Here is an 18,171-nt window from a genome sequence, read left to right as displayed (position 1 = left end):
AAATCAATCAGTTCTCAGTACTAGGTAAAATTTCAGACTGTATTATACAGGATTCTATATGTAAGTATCTAAATTACAATGCAGTGATCAGTAGGATCCAGCATGAGTCAGTCGAGAACAAATCTTTCCATAAAATTGTATTTCTTTTTTCAACCAGGTCACTAGTTTAGTAAATGATGGAAATGCTGTGGATGTCATTTACAGTGGAACCTTGACTTAGGAGTGTCACAACTGAAGAGTGTTTTGAGTTAAGAGACATTGCTTGGCCCGGTTTTGCTTTGACATACAGGCAGCATTTTGAGTTAAGAGCTAGCATGAGAGAGGGAGTGCTAGAGTGAGAGTACACGGTTGTAGGGCTTCAAGGGAGCCTCATGCTTTTGTCCACTTTGGGAAATTGCTGTTTGCTTTTCTCTTGTCCACTTTGAGAAACTTTGGGTTAATTGATTTTGTGTGGCTTTTATTTCTGATATGTTTGGCTTCAGGAAGAGAGAGCGAGAGAGAGCAAGAGAGGGAGGGAGACTGGAATGAATGCAATATGAAGGGAGTAATGCTTCTGCTTCTTCACTTTGTGCTTCTACTATTTTAAAGTTGATAATTCTTTTTTTATTATTCCATGTGAATGTGTATTTAAACTGTTTATACATTATTTGTTATTTATAAAGTACATTTTCTTATTTAAAAACATGTAAGAAAAAGGGTGTGTGTTTTTCGGGGGGATGGAATGGATTAAAAGGAAAAAATCACTTTGAGATAAGTGTGATTTAAGAGCTCAGTCATAGAATGAATTAAACTTTAAACTCCAGGTATCACTGTATCTGGATTTCAGAAAAGAATTTGATAAGGTCCCCCAAAATATTTTGATTAGCACACTGATTCAGTGTAGAATAGCTGGAATCATTGTTAGATTGATACATATCTGGATGCTCGAAGAATTGTCATTCATGGTTGAGCTACAAACTGGAAAGAGGTCTCAAGTGGAGTGCCTCAGAATTCTTTCCTAAAGCCATTTCTTTTCAACATTTTACTAATGGTTTATGTGACAGGGTGGAGAGAATCAGTATAAAGTTTGTAGCTGACACAAGAGTGGCGTGGCTAGCACATGGGGAGATAGAAACAACATCCAAAAGGACCTGGATAAACTAGGAAATTGGACAGAAATTAATAAAATGAGGCTCAATGGAGACAAATGCAAAATTCTACATTTAGATCACAAAAGCCAAATGCATAGATATAGGTTGGGAGACATATAGCTAAGCAATATTGCATGTGAAAAGGCTTTTGGGATTACTGATGATCATAAATTGAATATGAACAAGTGACAATGAAGTAATGAAAGCAAATATTATTTTAGCTTATATTAACAGAATTGTTAAAATTGTTGGTGGCACAGTGGGTTAAATGACTGAGCTGCTGAACTTGCTGACCAAATGGTTGGCACTTAGAATCCAGGGAGTAGGATGAGTTCCCGCTGTTACACCCAGCTTCTGCCAACCTAGCAGTTAGAAAACATGCAAATGTGAGTAGATCAATAGGTTCTTGACAGGAAGGTAACAGTGCTCCATGCAGTCATGATGGCCACATGACCTTATTTATTTATTTATTTCCAACATTTCTACCCTGCCCTTCTCAACCCCCGAAGGGGGACTCAGGGCAGCTTTAAACAGCAACAATTTGATTTCAACACATACAGAATACATGCACGATATATCAACATTACACATTCAATAAATCCATTAAGTTAAAATCCATTGTGAAAACATTAACAACCATTTAGCCAAATTCAATCCTTGGAGGTGTCTACGGACAATCCCGACTCTTTGGCTTAGAAATGGAGATAAGCACCACGCCCAGAGTCGGACACAACAGACTTAATGTCAGGGGTAATCTTTACCTTTACCAAACAGAATTGTTTCCAACAACCTCATCACACTCACCAAAAAAGTGTCCTAAGAATGCTTTCACCCTCTCTTCCAAACAGAACCCCACACTAGCCATCACACAATATTATATGACTTCTGGCAGAGGCTCTGCCCCCAACTGTGGTGAAAGCATTGCTGGAGGCTTCCTGTGTTGTGCTGGCTCCAATGGAGTCAGCACGGATCCGTCGCAAAAGGGTGTTGTTTCCTCTGTGTGATGGGGAAAGCACTGTTGAGAGGGAGCTGTGTGCAGGTGACAGGTTCGCCCTCCTGCCCCCTCTTTTCTCCTTTATGATGAGGTCCTATGTCAAGGGAAATAATAGTACCCCTAAATTCTGCGTCAGAGCAAATTCTGAGAAAGATTATAAGAGGTATGGAGAAGAAAATATATGAGGAAAGGGTAATGCAGCTTCATGAAGAGGAGACCGAGGGGGTATCATAATTGCACTCTTTAAATGCCTCAAGGACTGTCACAGGGAAGGAGGTTGTTCTCTGCTGTTCTAGAAGATAGGATCATATCTAATGATTTCAAATTATAAGAAAGTAGATATCTATTGGACATTATCAGGAACTTCTTGACAGTAAGAACAGTTCAGTAATAGATTAATTGCCTAGGGTGCTGGCGGCTCTCCTTCTCCGGACATCTTCAAAAAGAGGCTCTAGCCAGCATAGGCAATGGTGGATGATGGGAACTGCAGTCCAACAACAGTAGGATGAGTAAATATTGTCCATTCCTGGAGCAGAAAATACTGGATTTAATGTGCTGTGTCCAATATTTTTGTGTAAATTATGCCCCTATTTTCATTCTAAGTAGCATGAAATTGCATCCCTGGCACTAAACAAAGAAATCCAAACCTCAGATCATATCACACCCAGTCTTCTTTTGTTGTTGTTGCTGTTGATATTGTTACAAATAAGATAAGTTTAAAGGTGACTATGTCCAGCTCCTTTCTTGTTATGTTCTGTAACAAGAAAAGGACACCCATTCATTTCCATATTGACACAATTTCATGCTGTGGGAACAAGGAAACGCGAGAAAGAGAAAGAACCTAATTAAAGATAACAGAATGTGTTCTTATGGGAAATTACAAGAGCTTTCACAAAGGTCGCCCACCTCAGTTCTATCAATATTTACAGATAAGTATGATCTATCACAATGATTAGCAGAACATGTGCACATTAAATCCTTTTTATGTTGTTTGTTGTTGTTAAAGATCACTACGCACTCTAAAGTTGTGCTATGAAGATGAATCTATGACCTTTGCCCGTGAACTGAAAAGAAGCAAAGGGTTTTAGTATAGAAGGAAACCTAAGTCTTACACTCACACACACACATACACACACACACACACAGATAAATGGACTACAAGTTTTTCTTATCAGAAACCCAACAGAAGTTGAACAGTTCTTCAGAATGAAAGGCCAGCACAATAAAAACTGTTTAAAGGACTGGGATGTTTAGCACAACTCTGCAGCTCTAATGCAGTGGGAGGCACTTCTGTTGACTCTCCATGTAGAACAGAGAATGCCACTTTAGATTCTCCAGTGAAAACCAAACTATTATACGTGCTGTCACAGCCTAAGTAAACTATATAAGATCAGACAATATGTCATGCCAGCCCAACTGACAGGAGAATATAAGGGATGAACTCTGAAACTCCGAAGTTATAAGAAATTATAGCAGTATGTAGAGATTGAAATTTGCAGGATGAAGGCTCTTTATTATTTTAAGAACTTCTGGTTTAACTTTCTTTCACATTCCTTTCCATTTTTTGCCCCTTTTACTAGAAAGGACTTTTGTTTAGTACCCATAGCAGTAAAAGATGATCCATGAAACAGGCTTGGATCTGATCCAGACGATTTTCATTGCTGACCTTCATTATACAGCAGGGATGGGAATTGTTTCATCTCAAGGCCATAGGTGGCCACTGGAGGCATTTAAAAATTTTGCAGCCTGCAGAAGTTATGTTTTGGCGAACTGTCAAATGAAAACACTGCAATATAGCACCTGCCCGCACCTGTGGTGGGAACATTGCTGCAGTGGTTTTCAAAGCTTCCTACTGCGAAAAGTGTGAGTTCTCCCCTTCTAGTATGCTCCAAATGTCCCAATGTCTTGAATAATCATCTGCTGCTCTTTTCCGCTGCTTTACAAAAGGTCCAGCTTCTTCTTTGTCCTTTGCTTACTTCAATTGGTGCAAATCAGATTCAGGATACAAAAGCAGTTTGCACTCAAGTCTAAAGTTCCAAGCCCTTGGCCAACAGTTAGGACTTGGCCTTGCACTCCAGCCATTACCCTAGCCCCCTTCCATTTGAGAGCACTTGTCCTCTGGCTGAGACCCTTTAAATAGTCCTTAAATAGTCCCTGGAAATTATTGACCCCTGGCCTCCCAGGATGACCATTGCTGAGACTGGCTTCTGTACTGTAGCATTCTGTCCCCCATGCCTACCTTTTCTCTGTAGTGGTTTCAGCCCACCCCACCCAATAGCTTAGGCCTTTTATCAGAATTTTGGCTCCTAGTAGCTTACCTTGCACGAAAGAAGAGAGCAGAACTGGTTTTATATTGATTTTAATTATATATGTTAATAGTTTATGCTTAGGTTTTATGTTTCACTTTGTATATCTGTTGTACACATATTTATGCATATTTGGAAACCGCTCTGAGTCCCCTAGGGGAGATAGGGTGGTATACAAATATAATTTTATTATACTATTATTATATATTTTTCCTCATCAATAACTTTTGTAATGTAGCTCAAATTCCGATGTTGCTTGGCCACCTATATTCCAGTTTTCATATGTGAATTGTGGCATATTTTTCCACTTCATATAATATTTTAGTTATACTAACTATATGCAATAAATATAGAAATGAAAAGGGGTAGAAGAAGAATTCTTCAGCCACTTTACAGTCTGTGAATTTTGTATCTCCACAAAAGAGGATATTCCATGCTCCATAAGACTTTGGCTCAGATATATCCAGCAATGCAACCAGAATAGCAAGAAATCTCCTATCATTATGTCTACAATAAAAGTGCATTTTATGGAGCAAGGGTATAGATGTATGCAACAAATGAGTAATTAAATTATACCTATTCAACAAAACATTTTAAAAAATGCTCACTGGCTTATACTTTATGTGCTTTGCTATCATTTATTTATTTAATTGTGAACATATTCATACTTCACCCACCAGGGCTCCCGTAATGATGTACAATTACATATGTTGAATTCTGTAAAACAACTTTAAAATTGTTTTAAAATAACTTCAAAATGTTATTTTTAAAACCCACTGTTAGTCTGAATGATGCAATCTTGATGGACCAAAAGAAATTCAACAAAGGTGGAACTAGCCTATTTTGTACTGCCAAGAAGGTGCAGGAACTGAGGTGCTGCTACTAAGAAAGTCTTGTCTCAAGTAACTGATCACCATCTTGGTGTTTACAACTGGGCTCCAGAAGATCTCAAATTCTAGGCAGGCTCTCACATCATTTCTGAGCTTCATTATCATGTTGTGTGCCTTCAAGAAATTTCTGACTTATGATGACCCTAAGACAAATTGGATACTGACTTTCTAGTGCAGGGATTTTTTTTATAGAAGACACTGTTCCTTTGGGGTCAATGTATCATCATCATCATCATCATCATCATCATCATCATCATCATCATTATACCAGATGAGAGACTTCCCCCTGGGCACACAGAAGACTGGGTGACTTGGAACGTGCTGAACAGACTGTGCTCTGGCACCACAAGGTGCAGAGCCAGTCTTAAGAAATGGGACTACAAAGTGGAGTCCATGACATGTGAGAGTGGAGAAGAGCAAACCACAGGCAACCTATTACAATGCAGCCTGATTCCTGCCACATGCACAATGGAGGACCTTCTCACAGTAACACCAGAGTCACTCCAAGTGGCCAGGTTCTGGTCAAAGGACATTTCGTACAATGCTAAGTTTTTAACTTTGTTTGTATTTTTAAATACATTATAACTGTACCCTCAATTCATTTATGACATGATCAATACTAATAATGATAATAATGATAATAATGATTAATGATGATGATGATGATGATGATGATAATAATAATAATAATAATAATAATAATAATAATGTCACTTATGTCACAGTAAAGAATTGGTGGGATCAAAAACCTGCAAAGGTAGTGGAAAATGAACACTCAAAAATATTGTGGGACTTTTGAATCCAGACAAAGTTCTAGAACACAATACACCAGACATCATGATTGTGGAAAAGAAAAAAAGTTTGGATTATTGATGTTGCCATACCAAGTGACAGTTGCATTGAGGAAAAACAACCACAGAAAAACTCAGCCATTATCAGGACCTCAAAATCGAACTGCAAAGGCTCTGGCATAAACCAGTATAGGTGGTCCCAGTGGTTATCGGCACACTGGCTGCTGTGCCAAAAGATCTCAGCCAGTATTTGGAAACAATAAACATTGACAAAATCATGATCTGTCAACTGCAAAAGGCCACCTTACTTGGATCTGCACGCATCATTCGAAAATACACAGTCCTAGACGCTTGGGAAGTGTTTGACTTGTGATTTTGTGATACAAAATCCAGCATATAGATTTCAGTTGCTGTGACATACTGTGTTTTGTCAGAATAATAATAATAATAATAATAATAATAATAATAATAATAATAATGTTTATTTATATCTTGCTTTTTCTCTCCATGAGGAGACTCAAAAGTGGCTGAATGTATTGGAAGCTGCAGGCCAGCACAGAACAAAGTAGAATTTTGTAATAGGTAGATGAACTCTATGTGGGTTACTGTTTGGTTTTATTGTGCTGCTTTTAACCGGATCAAGGCCTCGGGATTTGGAGTATGGAAGGTTTGGCAGTGTGGAACAAAGATCTGACTCAATTTTACTTTGCTCTTATTTTCTCTGACATTTTTATTATAATGTTATGAAAGCATTTTTGATCCCGTTAGAGTTTGTAAGCTCTTAGTTTTATTATATATATATTATGAGTCCTAAATTACTTGGCAGTGTCACTTTCAATTTCAAAATGAGTAAAATAATAGTGTAGAAAGGGGAGGTGAATGAGATCCCAGTTTGATTACATAACCTGAGAAAGGATGCACAGGGCCCTCAGCTCAGCAGCATCAAAAATAAATGATGAACAATTTTAAGTCTATGTGTGTATATTTAGAAGTACTTTCATTTGACTTCCTGCATGGAAGTCCCATTGACTTTAATGTCATTTCCAACTCTAAAAAAGGTATTCTAGAGCTCTGTTGTTGAAAGTAAAAAGTTTCACTCTGGGAATAAGAAACGTTAAACTCATTAGTCTTTCACCTTGATACTGCCAAGATTAGTGCTCTCTTTCTTTTTCTAATAGACCTACCTTGGCTAAAAAGGATCAAATACTCTTCCCTGTTCTACACTCAGCAGAATTATTTTGTTCTCTTGACTCACATATCAGTAACTGGCAAAATCCACAATTACTGGTTAAAATATCTGTATTTTTCATGTTTATATCTCATTTGAATCTAGAAATCAAATTAATGTAATGCTTAGAAAAAAAATTGCAAGCCAGTTGGAAAGTATCAGTTTTTACCTTTAGATGCATGGGCAGCTTGGAACCCAGCTTGGGCCTGATCCGTCATCCAGAATGCTGGTTCGAGCTTGCATTACACTATATAACAAAATGAGAAAAATGTCCTGTTCCTGGTTTGAAAGTGTTAATTTATGTTTAATTGTGTGGTACTTGCTTTGAAAGTCATTTTTATACTCCAGAAACCTCATTTATACAGCTGCCACAAACTATGTTGAATTGGTTGAGACTATGAGATATTCATTGAAAAACCATAGCAAAATGTGCTGCAGGATGTCCTGCAAAAACAAAGGTCTTGCAGTTTAATAAACATTTTCCGTGTTTTTATGATAGAACCAATCAGGAAGTGGCATTTATAACCCAGGAACAAAAATTGTGTTATGGATCAGTGTAGAAGTGCCCCTAAGATTTCTGTAATTTCAAAAAAGGAAAATACATCTTCCTTCCTTCCTTCCTCCCTCCCTCCCTCCCTCCCTCCCTCCCTCCCTGCTTGAATGACAAGTTGTGAACACCTGTCATAGGTACTAAATGTACAATGTGTAATGACACCAGAAAATGTTTTCGTTAGGGTGAATCTGCACTGTAGAATTAATGCAGCTTGACACCACTTACCTGCCATGACTGAATGCTATGAAATCATGGGAATTGCAGTTTGGTGGGGCTCCAGCACTATTTGGCAGAGAAAGTGAAAGACTTTGCAACTAATTTCACTAATTCTATGGTATAGAAGCAGCCTGGGTCTCATTTTAGAAAAGAAACCTCAGAGCCTGGCACAATCCTGAACTAGGAAAGTGCTGTTCATAGTTTGCATGCATCAAAAATACAAGACTAAGAATGGGGAAATCTCCCCATTAGATCGATAAGTTTATCTTCCTAAGAGGGCCACCTTTTATTATTCCCCTGTAACCAAAGCTGCCATAAATGGAGGGAATGTGGTTCAGGTAAATGCCATAAAGGCATCAGATCCTGTTTGATCTTGAAAGCTAAGCATGATCAACTCTGGTTAGTACTTGGATGGAAGATTATCAATGAATACTAGGTGCTGTAGGCTATATTTCACAGGAAGGGGCTCTGTATGATTTGGTATGGGAGGAAGTCAATGGAGTGACATCCTTAGTTGCCACACTGGTGAGTGACACCAACCCTAGTGACGCCACTGATTGAGGGATTAGGGCCCTTTGCCACCTGCTAGTCTGTATCTGTCTGGGGTTCCTTTTATTTATTTATTTATTTTATTTATTTAATGCACTTATTAACCGCCATTCTTAGCCCATAAGGGCGACTTTTATCGTCTTCTGCCCACCTGAGCACCCAACATGTGACTATGGTAAAAGCAAGACAGGCGGAGTTAACATCAGCACTTCACCTAAGCTTTCTTATGTATTGGAATTTCAAGATATTTGTATGGGAGAATGAGCTGGCTCGTTGTTGGTGTTTTAGGTTACCTTTATATGCAGCCTTGGGTATACAATATACTTTCCTTAGGGAAAAAACATAGGCATGTCAATGTCTCCTCACATTTCTTTCATTACATTCATTGCATTACAATATATGGTACGGATGATGTTACACTTTCATAAGGACTGAATCTTTATACTATCTACTGTTCTTTAGGTGTTTCTGATGTTATTTGTTTGAATGTCTTTCCCCTTTTGGCATTGAATGTTCACCATAAATATTGGGAATTGCCCTGGGTCCCTTTGGGGAGACAGGGCAGGCTATACATAAAGATGATGATGATGATTATTATTATAGTTACATGTGGAGGAACATGATAATCTTAATCTATACAATTTATCCTCCCCTCCCCACTAAAGAATGCACTCTCTTTTGTTCAGGAAATATATATTTCTAAACAGGTATCTGTGAACACAAAGACATCCAAGGCATGAATATCCCTGGGGACTGAAATATCTAGCAACAACCATTAACACATCTAACAGAATGGAAAATTGGTTCATTTAACATAACCTAGTTGAGAGCAGAGAATCTCTCTCTTACCAGCATGCTCTATCTCCATCATTATGTCTAGATAATCAGATCAGAAGGGCAGCTTTTAAGCATCAGCATTCTCTGTATGTTGGAGGCTGGTAACCCCTTTGCCTTTTAAAATATCTTTCTGAGCCTAATCAGCTGCCATATTTAGTCCAATGAGATAAGAGTTGCTTTACAGTACTAGGACATTCCCTTGCAGTTTGCACCCCTATAGAATTGGTTCTGGGTCTCTGCACAAATGTCCTCACTTTCTTGTATTATAAAATTATATAGGATTAGATTTTTCTCTACATAGAAGACTATTTTTTCAACCCACGAGCCCTATTCACAATACAGTAGAGTCTCGCTTATCCAACCTTTGCTCATCCAACGTTCTGTTTTATCCAACGCAGTCTGCCTCCCACCCGGATCCACAGCTGTTTCAATACATTGCAATGTTTTGGTGCTAAATGTGTAAATACAGTAATTACTACATAACATTATCATGTATTGAACGTTTTTTTCTGTCATTTTGTTGTAAAGCATGATATTTTGGTGCCTAATTTGTAAAATCATAACGTAATTTCACGTTTAATAGGCTTTTCCTTAATCCTTCCGTATTATCCAACATTTTTGCTTATCCAACATTCTGCTGGCCCATCTACTGTAATTAGATAGGTATTGGCAATGGTGATCCTAAGAGCTTTTTTTAAAAAAGTATGCATAGTAAAAAGAATGTTGAAACCATGCCTTTTGGGAAATGCTTGTCCATAGCTCTCAAATGATATGAATTAGATGTATCTGAATAGAAATATTGTGTGTGTGCTACCTGTGTGCAGTAGGGGGCACAATAAAAAGCATGAAGATCATTTTTAGAGTGCATTTTTGGAGTGTGACTCATCTGCATAGCTATGCCCCCAAGGAGAGTCCCTTAAATGGATAGTTATGTTGATCTGTATCAACCAACAAGTTCTAGCATTTTTAATCTCTACCCTAAGCACGGTTTTTGTAAATGCGGTGGAACTTGATTAGCCATTCAAGATGAAGCCATGATAGACAAGTATCCCTAATAAAATACTAAATAGCTAAAAAAATCTTCACATTGCCTCCTCAAACTGGTTGAAAAGGCTCAAGCTAGGTTATTCATCTGACCTGAGGCATCAGCAGGAGATCAAGTTGTATTCACTCTCAAATAGGTTGCCTGCGAGATCAAACACACATATCTCACTACAATGTCTTGAAAGTAAATGTATACAAGCATACCCTCCAACTGTCCTGGTTGGACAGGGACAATCTAAATTAATCCTCTGTCACCCAATGTTTCCAGCTGTTGGATCTCACAATCTCTGAGGATGCTTGCCATAGATGCAAGCAAAACGTCAGGAGAGAATGCTTCTAGAACATGGCCATATAGCCTGAAAAACCTACCACAACCCAGTTTCCAGCTGTGTTTTATAATGTCTCAGTTTCTATCTCCTCCCGCATTATCCCCAGCTTATTTCTGTTGTTGCAAACTGAGTTCACATTGTAAAAGTAGTTTGTGCTGAATTAACCCAGCAAATGGGAGAGAACAGAAGCGGATAGAATCTTGCCCTTCCTGATAGATTAAGGCAAAAGCAATTGCTGCACCTTCTCTTAGCTTGTGTTTCTTCCTCATTAATAATGTTTTCTATCTTGACCACACTCTGATATTTTTGGTTACATGTTTTCTTATGTGAAATGTATAAAAAAAGAAAAGAGGCTCAGATTTGAAATATGACCTTATATAACTGAGGCCCAAGGGGAGAGATTCAAGACTGAAGCTGTCTTCAGAAGAACTCTTCAGTCACTGTCTCTGAGTGAACAAACTTACAACAGATAAAGATCCAACTATTGATCCTGGTATGTGTTCTTTAATGGAACATAACTCCAAAAGGAATACAATAATCACTGATGGGGAAAGAAATAGCAAATAATCTGGCAATCAGTTTACAAGCTGCCTGTTAGAAAGGTCATAGAGGCTAAAGGGATTTATCTAGTGCAACTAAAAGGTCTTTGGGAAAGAAACAATATGAATTTTAACAGAACCTAGGAAACTCAAATAAGGATTCATTCAGCCCCTAAAGGAGTGACTGAGAGGTGTTATAGCTCGGTGAGTGAGGATACAGCTTGAATGTAAAAGATTCTGGTTCAATCTCTAAAATCTCCAGGAAGGCTGGAGACTCCAGGCTGACCAAGAGAAAACTCCATCATAGCTTCATGGTCTTGACACCCCCTCTCCCCGTACTGAGTTAGAAAACAACCACAAACACAATAAACCAAAGAAAACCAAAAACAAACAAAAGCCAAGTAAACGAACACATAAAAATAATGCTACAGCAAGCATGGTTCATGTAGCACAATGTTCCTGTAGAATAAGGTATACATTCCTTGTTTGGGCTCAAAGGAGTGTGGGTGCCAACAAGATGTACCCAGCATGGTCTCACCAGATCTGAGGCTTTATCTTATCCATATATCATCCGAAGTAGGTTCTGGAACAAGGAGGCAGGAAGACTTACCAATGATATTAAGTTGAAAGAAAAAGTTCAAATAAAAAGCAAGTTGTAATGAGCTCTGGACGGATCTCTCCAACTTTGAGGAAATAGGTGTTAAATTGGAAAATGTGGTTCTGCACAAGCAAGTGTAAAGTGATGCATGTAGGAACAGGAAAAGTAATTCTAGGTTCACGTGTAAGCTGATGAGATCAGAGATGTCCATGAAAGGCATCTTGATTGTGCTGAATGGCTCAAGGAAAACCTCAACTTTGTTGTTAAAAAGGCAGCTTACATTTTTAGTATAACCAGAAGAGGAATAAAAAATAAATGTCATACTGTTGTTCTAAAATTGATTGAAAGATCATGCTTTGAATACTGTGTACAATTCTGGTTCCAATGCTTAGAAAAGTAGTTCCTCATGCCTTCTCAGTGTCCTTGTTTGACCAGAACAGTTCTGATTTATCCTGGAATCTGAAGGCCCTTCCACACAGCCTTATATCCCAAAATATCAAGACAGAAAATCCCACATTATCTGAGTGTGGACTTAACCCAGTTCAAAGCAGATATTGTGGAATTTTCTGCCTTGATATTCCGGGATATAGGGCTGTGTGGAAGGGCCCCTAATTGTCTTAAATTTGTCTCAGGTTTCTTCCACACTGATCATATACCCCAGGACCTGATTGCAGATTATTTTCTTATTCCAGATTATCTGGCAGTGGAGACTCATATAATCCAGTTTAAAGCAGATAAACGGGGATCAAATCCTGGGATACAGGGCAGGGTAGAAGAGGGTTTTTGTCTCCTCTGCCATCCCTCTTCCCCTTTGTACTCTTATTTACTTCAAATACTTACTTTGTAGGCCAAGATCTTTAGGCACTGCACCCAGTGTGCCAACCACCACTGGGACCACCTTTACAGGCTTGTGCCAGAGTCTTTACAGTTCGATCTTTAAACCCTCACATTGTGTCAGCTTTTCCAGTTTTTTTCTCTTCAATCCTGCTGTCACCTGGGATTGCGACATCTACCATCCATACTTGTTTTTAACACGATTGTGAGGTCAGGAGTATTGTGCTCTTGAACTCTGTCTGAATTCGGAAGTTCATTATTATCATTATTATTATTATTCTGCCTTTCTCCCAATAATGGGACTCAAGGAGGTTTACAAATTACCGAGAACTTTACAGGTTAAAAACTATAGAAACACATTAGTTAAAAAGTATAAACCTGAAAATTATTCAATGTATTGTCGAAGGCTTTCATGGCTGGAATCACTAGGTTCTTGTGGGTTTTTTCGGGCTATAGAGCCATGTTCTGGAGGCATTTCTCCTGACGTTTCACCTGCATCTATGGCAAGCACTACCTCTGAGGATGCTTGCCATAGATGCAGGCGAAACGTCAGGAGAAATGCCTCCAGAACATGGCTCTATAGCCTGAAAAAACCCACAAGAACCTACTGAAAATTATTATTTTTTAAAAAATCTGTTCAGTTAAAACTGTTACAATTAGAAACATATAAAAATCAAGAAAACAGAACTTGACACTATTGAAAGCCCACCACAGGCCAAACTTTTTTCCAAGGTGTTGAATCAATTTTAAGGAAAGATTGAATACTTTGGTGGAGTTCCCTTAAAGTATGACTGGAATCTATCTCCAAAAATGTGAACGCCTACAGTAGCCACTAGCAAGAACTAAAAATTGTAGGCATTGTGTATGTGTGAGTTTGTGAATAATGCATAATTGTAGTTTTGCCTTACTGTGCAGGCTTTCTGTGGGTCCCATTTGATGCACTTCTCTAGACAGAATCACTATCCACTAAACAAACATATCAATCCACATGAAAGTAAGTGCCTTTAGGAGGTCTTTTCGGAGCCTCTAGACATGTCTGGGCAGAACTACAGAGTTATGGATTAGTGCACCATTCTGTTTACAGGAACATAAATAATTCACCCACTCTGCTTCAAAACAAACATAATAGCCACCCCTCCAATTATGAGGCATTTCCCGAAAAGACCTTACAGGGCTATTTTTAGTCTCCATTCAATAAAAATATTGAAAAAAAGCCTTTATAGATTCTCTAAATCTGTTTATGATTTGCAAAGCAGGATTTCTTTTATAAATATGAACATTTTTAAAGGCTATGTTTGTTTATTTTTTGTTGTTGCGCTCACCAGGATACAGAACTGTAACCTTCCACTTCCCTTGTGAACTGATTGTCTAACTTCCTGCGTTGAAGCTTTCAACAAAAATGCAGTGGAGGTTTCTGATAATGTTAAATAAGAGGACTTCTGGGTGTGTGTGTGTTTGGGGTTGGGAAACTTTTCGACTGAAAATATAACTGCTTGTCTCCAATGGGAATATGTGTTCACAGGCAATTTAGATGATCAATGTTATTCCTTGGCTTAATTTTTCAGCTTGAAACATAGTTTTGCTCAATGACCAAATCCCTGAAAATGGAATGGGAGAAAAGTAAAGGTTTTTTTTGTCAGAACTGTCTAGGACAGTGGTTCTCAACCTGTGGGTTCCCAGGTGTTTTGGCCTCCAACTCCCAGAAATCCCAGCCAGTTTACCAGCTGTTAGGAGTTCTGGGAGTTAAAGGCCAAAACATCTGGGGACCCACAGGTTGAGAACCACTGGTCTAGGATATAAGGATGATAGTGATAGTGATGATGATTTATTTTAAGTTTGCAAATATTTATTGTTAGCACCTTGAATTTCTATATTGGGGGATAGGTAGGATAAAAATAAGGTGAATAAATAAGCAAATAAAATACTTAACAATGGAAGAGAAACAATGGCACTCATTTAAGAAAACACGAGCTTATAAATCAATCTCAGCACAACTAAAAGATAATACTCTAAAAAAAGAAAAGGGAAGAAAGAAAAAGGAAAAACAAGGAGGCGATAGGACCTCTTCGAGGAGAAGATGGGGCAATGCTGACAGGGGATAGGGAAAAGGCAGAACTACTTAATGCCTTCTTTGCCTCGGTCTTCTCACAAAAAGAGAGTCTTCAACCTCAGCAAGATGGAGTGGATGAGGGATTGGAGGACATCCAACCCCAAATTGGGAAAGAAGTCGTCCAGGAATACCTGGCCGCTCTTAATGAGTTCAAGTCCCCAGGGCCAGATCAACTACACCCAAGAGTATTGAAGGAACTAGCGGAAGTCATTTCGGAACCATTGGCAACCATCTTTGAGAGTTCTTGGAGAACGGGAGAAGTTCCAGCAGATTGGAGGAGGGCCAATGTGGTCCCAATCTTCAAGAAGGGAAAAAAGGACGACCCAAACAACTACCGTCCGGTCAGCCTCACGTCGATACCGGGCAAAATTCTGGAAAAGATTGTTAAGGAAGCGGTCTGCAAACACTTAGAAACAAATGCAGTCATCGCTAATAGTCAACATGGATTTATCAAAAACAAGTCATGCCAGACTAATCTGATCTCTTTCTTCGATAGAGCTACAAGCTGGGTAGATGCGGGGAATGCCGTGGATGTAGCGTACCTGGATTTCAGTAAAGCCTTCGACAAGGTCCCCCATGACCTTCTGGCAAGGAAACTAGTCCAATGTGGGCTAGGCAAAACTACGGTGAGGTGGATCTGTAATTGGTTAAGTGGACGAACACAGAGAGTGCTCACTAATGCTTCCTCTTCATCTTGGAAAGAAGTGACGAGCGGAGTGCCGCAGGGTTCCGTCCTGGGCCCGGTCCTGTTCAACATCTTTATTAATGACTTAGATGAAGGGCTAGAAGGCATGATCATCAAGTTTGCAGACGACACCAAATTGGGAGGGATAGCCAATAGTCCAGAGGACAGGAGCAGGATTCAAAACAATCTTGACAGATTAGAGAGATGGGCCAAAACTAACAAAATGAAGTTCAACAGTGACAAATGCAAGATACTCCACTTTGGCAGAAAAAATGAAATGCAAAGATACAGAATGGGGGACGCCTGGCTTGAGAGCAGTACGTGTGAAAAAGATCTTGGAGTCCTCGTGGACAACAAGTTAAACATGAGCCAACAATGTCATGTGGCGGCAAAAAAAGCCAATGGGATTTTGGCCTGCATCAATAGGAGCATAGTGTCTAGATCTAAGGAAGTAATGCTACCCCTCTATTCTGCTTTGGTTAGACCACACCTGGAATATTGTGTCCAATTCTGGGCACCACAATTCAAGAGAGATATTGAGAAGCTGGAATGTGTCCAGAGGAGGGCGACTAAAATGATCAAGGGTCTGGAGAACAAGCCCTATGAGGAGCGGCTTAGGGAACTGGGCATGTTTAGCCTGAAGAAGAGAAGGCTGAGAGGAGATATGATAGCCATGTATAAATATGTGAGAGGAAGCCACAGGGAGGAGGGAGCAAGCTTGTTTTCCGCTTCCTTGGAGACTAGGACGCGGAACAATGGCTTCAAACTACAAGAGAGGAGATTCCATCTGAACATTAGGAAGAACTTCCTGACTGTGAGAGCCGTTCAGCAGTGGAACTCTCTGCCCCGGAGTGTGGTGGAGGCTCCTTCTTTGGAAGCTTTTAAGCAGAGGCTGGATGGCCATTTGTCAGGGGTGATTTGAATGCAATATTCCTGCTTCTTGGCAGGGGGTTGGACTGGATGGCCCATGAGGTCTCTTCCAACTCTTTGATTCTATGATTCTATGATTCTATGAAAGGGAGGAGATATGACAGCAATTGAATGCAATATAAAGAGGAGTGTAGATTGTGGTATAAGGTAGGATGTATAGTACAAAGGCACATGAAAATAAAGTTTTGGGTTATGCTTATCCTTATAAAAAACAAAAAACAAAAAACAAACAAACAGTGGCATTTTAAAGTTACCACACTGAAAACTGGAAATCGCTCCAGTACCTTTAATGCTAGTGTACTGTTTGGTGGTACTAGTTTTAAAGTTACAGAGTCATCTCTAGTATTTAAGTCTGTGTTACAGGTCCAACTTATTTTGGTTTCCAACTCTGAAACCTAGAAGCATATGCGTTATATTGCAAACATAGTATAATCTATAGAATATAACACACAGGGCATAAGATATAATTCAGAAAGCCATGAGCATTAGAATGTGTGTACTGCATGTGTGTTCCCTTCTGCCCGCATGCACGCACTCACTCGCTTGTGTGGGTGAGGGTGATAAGATGGGATGGGGTGGTGGGAAGAGGGAGCATGCATGTGTTCTTTCGCACAGCTACTAACTTGATCAGGGAGGCAGGCAAGCAGAGGGGAAGAACCATAGATATCTAAACCATAGATTCAAAACATGGGCACCCTCATAGTCTCTCAGCTGTGTAATTCTGTTGGTCCATCTCCCTTACATAGGTTTCATATCGTATATACATGTGACACCAAATGTGGATTAAAGGAATTAATTGTAATTGCTAATACTTGATATAAGGCATATGATTTGGTCAAAGAGGCTCTTTTGTACCACTTCCAGAACAGATTCTTGGCCAGTCCCACAATAAAATGACAATGATTTATTAAATGGCCTTCATTTTACTAATTGCAGTCTTATTGCTCAAATCTTCAGACTTCTCAGCTGGCATAAGACTCATGTCTTTCAGGATTTTTGCTTGGATGACATATGAAGAGGAAACCATTGGACAGATCAAAGTCTTCAGATTACATGCAAATTATTTCTGATTGCCTTGTCTCCAGTTGAGAGTAGAATCAAATATACTTTCATTGCAACATTTTCTGTATTGCTACAAAAATCTCCCCAGAGTCCAGTAATCTGTTATTAATATTTCTTTACTTTGAATCTGATATAAGCTTCCCATCACTAAAAATGACTTTCCCCTTTTATCAGGATTGTTAGCTGCATATAAATAAAGCCCTGGCAGTTTTTATTAATAATTTCTATAGCACATCTAGAGGTCAAAGCACTTTATCACTACTGAGTAATTTTTTTTAGTACTTTCATTGTGCAAACCCATTCTTCTTTTCCCATTTACACTTGCATAATGACTACAGATGTAAAACCCTGTTCAGGCATTATGCTATCTACATTACGTTAACATGTGAAGAGGCAAGAACATAAGCCCTGTCTCAAAAATGAAGAATAACTGCCAGAAAAGAACATGTGCACTCTCTGCACCCCACGTGTCCCTATTAAAGTAAATGGCATATAGTAATGTCTGAATGTGGCCATACAGTTGACCATAGTGTTGACATTGACAAG

General features: G+C 39.0%; 1 long non-coding RNA gene across 1 annotated transcript in view; it reads left to right on the top strand.

The window, feature by feature from the left end:
• LOC132762055 (uncharacterized) overlaps positions 1-18,171 on the top strand; it is a 124,217-nt gene that overhangs the window by 40,118 nt on the left and 65,928 nt on the right. The gene's annotated exons all lie outside the window — the stretch shown is intronic.

Source organism: Anolis sagrei, chromosome 1 (assembly GCF_037176765.1).
Source record: "Anolis sagrei isolate rAnoSag1 chromosome 1, rAnoSag1.mat, whole genome shotgun sequence".
NCBI classification, from domain to species: domain Eukaryota; kingdom Metazoa; phylum Chordata; class Lepidosauria; order Squamata; family Dactyloidae; genus Anolis; species Anolis sagrei.
Note: the sequence above shows the minus strand (reverse complement) of the source record. Positions and strands in the feature narration are given on the sequence as shown.